General features: G+C 44.1%; 1 protein-coding gene across 9 annotated transcripts in view; it reads left to right on the top strand.

Moving 5' to 3' along the window:
• Positions 1-335: 335 nt before the first annotated feature.
• ZRANB1 (zinc finger RANBP2-type containing 1) overlaps positions 336-6,000 on the top strand; it is a 68,210-nt gene continuing 62,545 nt past the window's right edge. Inside the window, exon 1 of one of the 9 annotated variants that reach the window (XM_071215630.1) lies at positions 336-752. The gene's annotated coding sequence lies outside the window, so the exon portion shown is untranslated. Of the gene's footprint in view, positions 1,123-6,000 lie in introns of all 9 variants that reach the window. The other 8 variants (XM_071215637.1, XM_071215629.1, XM_071215633.1 and 5 more) reach the window with 8 other exon arrangements.

Genomic DNA, 6,000 nt, shown 5'->3' with positions numbered 1-6,000 from the left:
AGAAGACGTGAGCCTTGGTTGTTGTCGAATCTGTTTGCAGAGCAGAGGAGCAGGGAGGGAGCTGGAGGAAGAGCGCGCCTCCAGCGGGCAGGCAGAGCAAGCCCTCGGCGCCCCCAGCGGCCCACGTCCCCGACGGCCCCGCGAGACCCGCACATCGCGTCGTCCGCGTCGCTCTCGGAGAGGAGCCGGCCGCACCGCGCCAGTGGCCGCAGCCGCGGAGTGTGCGCCGCCGCCTCACAATCAGGGCCCGGAGCCGAGGTGACGTCACTCTCGGAAGCCCGCCTTCTGCGCCCGGAAAGAGGCGGTCGCCCATTGGCTGCGCCGCTGGCAGGCGCGGGGCCAATGACAAGGCGGTGAGCGGCGGGGTCCGGTCTTGACGTTGTGCGGTTCGCCGTGGGGTTTATTTGGCTCCGGGTCCCCTCAGTCGCCGCCATTAGGAAGCCGCAGCTGCCGGCCGGCCCCCTCCTCTCTTTCCCCCTCCCCCCGGCGTCCCCCCGCCTCCGTGCCTCCTCTCCGCCCCTCTCTCCCGCCTCCGGCAGTCGAGAGCCGCGCGCGGGCCCGCGGAGATCATGTCCTGACTGAGGGGTGAGGGCGGAGGCGGCGCGGAGGGAGGCGGAGAGGGGCCGGGCTCGGCTCGTCGCCGCGGGTTGTTTGGAGAGTCGCCGCCGCCGCCGCCGCCGCCGCCGCCGGGCGCCGAGCGTCGGACGGGGAGGAGGAGCAGGAGCTGGAGGAGGAGCCGCCACCGCCGCCAGGTAACCGGGCCCCGGGGGGTGCGCCTCGCCGCAGGCCCCTCGCGGCCCCAGCTGCGGCCTGCCGGGGCCCTCGCTCCGGCGCCCAGGCCGCTGAGTCTCCAGGGTCTCCTGCCCGGCGGCCTCCGGTTGCGGCGGCGCTGTAGGCGAGGTGAGGGAGGGGGCCCCGGACCGCGCATCCCTTGCCGGTCGCGGGTTTGCCGCTGACTGCCCTTCCATCTTGGGTGCGGGGTTAGGCCTGGGGCTGCGGGGAGGGTGGCTCAGTCCCGCTTGTTTACCGACCATCGATCAGCCGCGGCTGGACTCCTTGCCTGCCCTGCCACCAGTCGTCCGCCAAGATTTTCTCCGAACTTTTCCTGCCAGATAAGAGTCCGTGAGTGGGGTTTTGCTCCTTTTCTGCCATAGGCCCTAAATACTTGGGTCCATCGCCACAAGTTGGTGCTGGTCTCCAAACTTGTATTTCGGTACCTCGGCCGCCTCCTCTCCGCCTCCTCTGGTGGCCTCCTGTTGTTGCCATTTCAGTCTTAAGAAAATAAAAGCGGGGGGCGGGCGGGGGGTGGGTAGGAAGAAGAGAAGGAGGAGGAGGAGGAGCTGGAATTAGTGGAAAGATAATACACCCCTCCCGCTCGCATTAACCATTGTCTAATGCAAGTATTTATTATTTTCTCTGCTGTGGCTCGGTGTGGGTCATTTCACAGACAAAAGAAAATACGCACAAGGGACAGACAGTTTAGTTTAAGCCTGGAAGTTTGAATTGGCCCATTATCTTCGAGATACGCTGGTGTTTTAAATTCGCTGACAGTTTTGAATTTCGATCATTTGCTTCCCCTTGTCCATAACTCCATAGACTTTTCAGGTTAATCGTGTTCTTTCTCCCCAAGTATTTTGGTCTGTTTGCTCACAGTATGACCCGTGGTATTTTTATTAGAAATCTAACGTACAAAAACGTTGTTTTACGAACACAAGTGCGGAGAAATCTTTAACTTTGGAAATGCAATGTATGTATCGACACACATATTAAATGAGTGGTTCTACTTGTAGGTCTCATTTTTCAGTTAGTTTCATTATCACTTAGGCGACAACTAAGTACCTATGTTTTGATCAAACGGGTGATTACAGCCATAAGCCAGGGAAGCCATAAGTAATTTTGATTTTGGCTTTGTGCCAGGGGCCTTGGGAAAGTCGTTTAAACTGTGTATGTGAAAAATAAAACCGGACCACTCCTCCTGGTTATTATTATTTTTAATTAAACGAAGTAGTTCTAAACGAATTTAGGACCTTATCTCTCTCTTGATTTTAGGATCTTATAACAAGATATGCAGTTTCCTTCTTATACTAAAATTTCATAACATTGTTTTTATTGGACTATTATGTGGGCTAAGTAGTAAATAGTAATGACATTTTAGTTTTTGGGAGAGGCTGTTCTTTGGATATCAGGAGGGGCTTTTATTAAAGTCTCAGAGCATTGGGACAACCCATTTATTTACTCTTGAAATAGGCTTGGGTTAGTATGATGAACTCATTCATAATAGTTTATTTTCAACTTACTCCCTTGATCCAGATCTGTACACTGAAAGGAGTTATGGCATATTACATTTGAAGTCTGAGGGTTAGTAGAGTTTTGGAGCTCACTGTCTGCTTGTACAGTATTTGGTACAGATAGTTTCATATAATTGGTACTGTGAGAGCTGTTCCATGGGCTTTATACTTAAACTTCTTTTTAATAAATGCAGATTTTAAATAAATGGGAGTTGCAGAAGTGGACCACAGTAACTTTTTAAATTTACCTTAGCTCAGTTTTATCATTTGAGCATTGCTGCTCACCCCTCTCTCCTTGCACTAATACTCTCTTGTACCTGGACTTGAATGTTTTTTCTTCCAGTGATGAGATATTTTCTTGGATTATTTGTGCTCCACTTATGCATTGGGTAAAATAATATCTTGTGTATGTTAACACTCTGTGCTCTTCATACTGCAACTTAAAGACTTCCACAAGACTCCCTATTTACATGGAAAGTAGTGCTTCTTGGCGTGGTGTTCTAGATTCTTTATAATCTGGCCAATCCTTTCTCCCGTCTTCACTCCTATTTCTTCTCTTTGTGACTCCTTAGAGTTCTGGCCAAACTCACTTGTTTGTTGTTCCTTTGAAGTCCCTCCTCTTGGCCTTTCTTTATGACATTCTTTCTGTTTGAGATCTTGTATTCAGGGATCCTTTTTTTCACTCTGGACTCAGGTTCTATCTCCTAAGAAGCATTTTTGAATACTTCCACCCCAAGGAATCTAGTTGCTTTTGTCTTGTGTAGAACTGTTTTCTTTCTTTTTCCTTAGCATATGCTAGTTGGATTTCAGTTTTTTTTCCTGCTTCCCAGCTAGATTTTTAAGACCTCTAAGAAATGGGCATGAATCCTATACCCTGTATCTATGGAGACCATATATTCAGCATTGAACATGAGCACCTAGCCTGATAGGGGCCCTTTACGGTTATAAAGGTGATTATGTAGTTAAGTATTGAAATTTATGGGAATTTGATGTTTATGAGACAAAATATTTGAAAAAGTATCTTAAAAATCTTCAAAATACTCAGTCAGGGTGTTTGTATATCAGCATAGTTCCTTGCTTGTAGAGGATGCTTAACATATTTGGTCTTATTCAAATAAACATAAGTACCACAATTCTGTGGTTTACTTCAGATTTGAGTCTGGTGCAATTATTTTGTTTTGTTTTAGTTTGACACCACTGACACTAAAGGTGGGCAGTCTGTGTTTGTATATAGGTAATATTTAACATCATGGAAAGAAGAAAATAATTTGTAACCTCAGTTTGCATCTTAACCTCAGATATTTTCAGCATGTATCATTGATCACAAGGCAGATGAGATTCAGGAGAATGGGTGTGATTCACTGCTACCTGTCAGCCTTTTTGGAAGAAGACACGAACACAAGCTGGTCCATAGTTTTTTTGTATCGCAAGGACAATACATGTAATTATTTAGGTTATAGATGAATGCTGATACGTTGGAAAATAGGTGTGTATGTTTCTGTTGTTTATGAGTAGGAGGTATGGTATTTACTTCCTGCTTCGGTCAGTATCTTCTGGCTGGCTGGCTGGCATTGGCAGCCTTTGGCATTCCTGGCTTTTCTGTCACATGGCAATGCATGTAGCAAAGTTTTCTTTTTTCTCCTTTGGTACCATTGACTTCCGGATCCTGGCTGTTGCTGGTGGCTTCCTTCCCCTGTTCAATTTCCTTTGCCAATAAGGGCTTCAGCCATATTGGATTAAAGCCCACCCTCATTTGGTTTGGCCACACCTTAAAGAATAACATCTTCAAAGGTCCTATTTACAAATGGGGTCATATCCACAGGACCAGGGGTTGGGATCTGTCAGCCTTTTATGGGGCACATGATTTCAATCCCTAGCAATAGTTTACATAATATCTAATTTTTTTTTTTAACTCCAGAAACCTTGTTAGCATAATTGAAGCTAAAATTGAAGTATGCTTCAATGTTAATAAGGTTTCTAGAAATATTAGGCATTTTTACATAAGCTATTTGCATTTGTAAAAGGCAGTCTCATAGAATTATACCAGTAATTCCACTACTTGAAAAATCTGGATCAATAACCATTCTTTGACTTTTGAGGGGGAGGATGGTATTTTGGTTAAGATGTATGTAGTTTTAACTAGAGCCATCAGTTTGGTAAATTGAAATTAAAGTTGATTTTTTTAACCTGCCTATTAATTTGAACTTTTTAGTAACTAAAACCCAGTTTTTCTAATTCATATTTTGAGGGCAAACTGCCCACTCAACTCTCCTCCCCAACTAGCACAACACAGTTTTGGTTTTTCATCCTTTGGCTTGTGGAATTTATGTGAATGGTGTTAATTCATATAAATAAAAAATGCTTGGGGAGTGGATATAGCCCAAGTGATTGAACGCCTGCTTCTCATGTACAGGGTCCTGGATTCAGTCCTCAGGTACCTCCTAAAAAAAACAAAACTAAACAAAAACTTGAATGGGTAAAGCATGTTGGAATTAGTTACCTATCTTTTTTTTTTTTTTCTTTTTAACAGCTTCATTGAGGCATATGTCAGATATCTTAAAATTCACTCTTTTATAGTACATAATTCAATATTTTTTAGTATATTCACGGAGTTGTGCAATCGTCATCACTAATTCCAGAACATTTTCATCTAAGTGAGACCCAAAAGAAACCTAAAAAGAAACCCACACCCATTAGGAGTCATTCTCCATTCTTCTTTGCCTTCAACTCTTGACAAACAGTAATCTATATTGTCTTTATGGATTTGCCTTTTCTGGACTTTTCATGTAAATGGAATCGTAAATATGTGATCTTTTGTGTCTGGCTTCCTTCACTGAGTGTATTGTTTAAGGTTCATTCCTGTTGCAGCATGTATCAATATTTCATTCCCTTTTTTTTTGGGCGGGGGGGACGGTGAGGAAGTACTAGAGATTGAACCCAGGACTCTCGTACGTGGGAAGCAGGCACTCAACACCGAGCTGCATCCGCTGCCCAGTGAGCATTTGTTTGTTTTTAGGAGGTACCAGGGACTTCATACATGGGAAACAGGCACTCAACCACTTGAGCTACATCTGCTCCCCTCTTCATTCCTTTTTATGGTGAATAATATTCTCTTGTATGGATATACCACATTTTATTTATCCATTCATCTCTTGATGGGCATTTGGTTTTCCATTTTTTGGCTGTTATGAAAAATGTTGCTATGAAAATTTATGTATAGGTTTTTGTGTTAGATATAGGCTTTTATTACTCTTGGGTATATACCTAGGAGTGGAATTGCTGGGTTATATGGTAATTGCGTCTTTAACCTTTTGAAGCATTGCTAGACTGTTTTCCAAAGTTGCTGCACCATTTTACATTGCCACCAGCAATGTATGAGGGATCCAATTTCTGCAATTTCTCATCAATACTTGTTACCGTCTCTCTTGATTATAGCTATCCTAGTGAAGTGGCATCACTGTTGTTTGCGTTTTTTTTCAGTCATCTGATGACTAAAGATGCTAGCATGTTTTCATGTGCTCATTGGCTATTGTGTATCTTCTTTGTAGAAATGTCTATTTAGATCCTGTTTTTGTCTGTTAGGCTGCCGAAATGCAGATACTGTAAAATAGGTTGGTTTATTTTTTTCCATTAAAATAATTTACTGAAGTTTATCATTCATACATGAACATATATAAACAATAAGTGTGTAGTAAAAGTTGTGAACTTAAAA

The sequence above is a fragment of the Dasypus novemcinctus genome, chromosome 6 (assembly GCF_030445035.2).
Source record: "Dasypus novemcinctus isolate mDasNov1 chromosome 6, mDasNov1.1.hap2, whole genome shotgun sequence".
NCBI lineage: Eukaryota > Metazoa > Chordata > Mammalia > Cingulata > Dasypodidae > Dasypus > Dasypus novemcinctus.
Note: the sequence above shows the minus strand (reverse complement) of the source record. Positions and strands in the feature narration are given on the sequence as shown.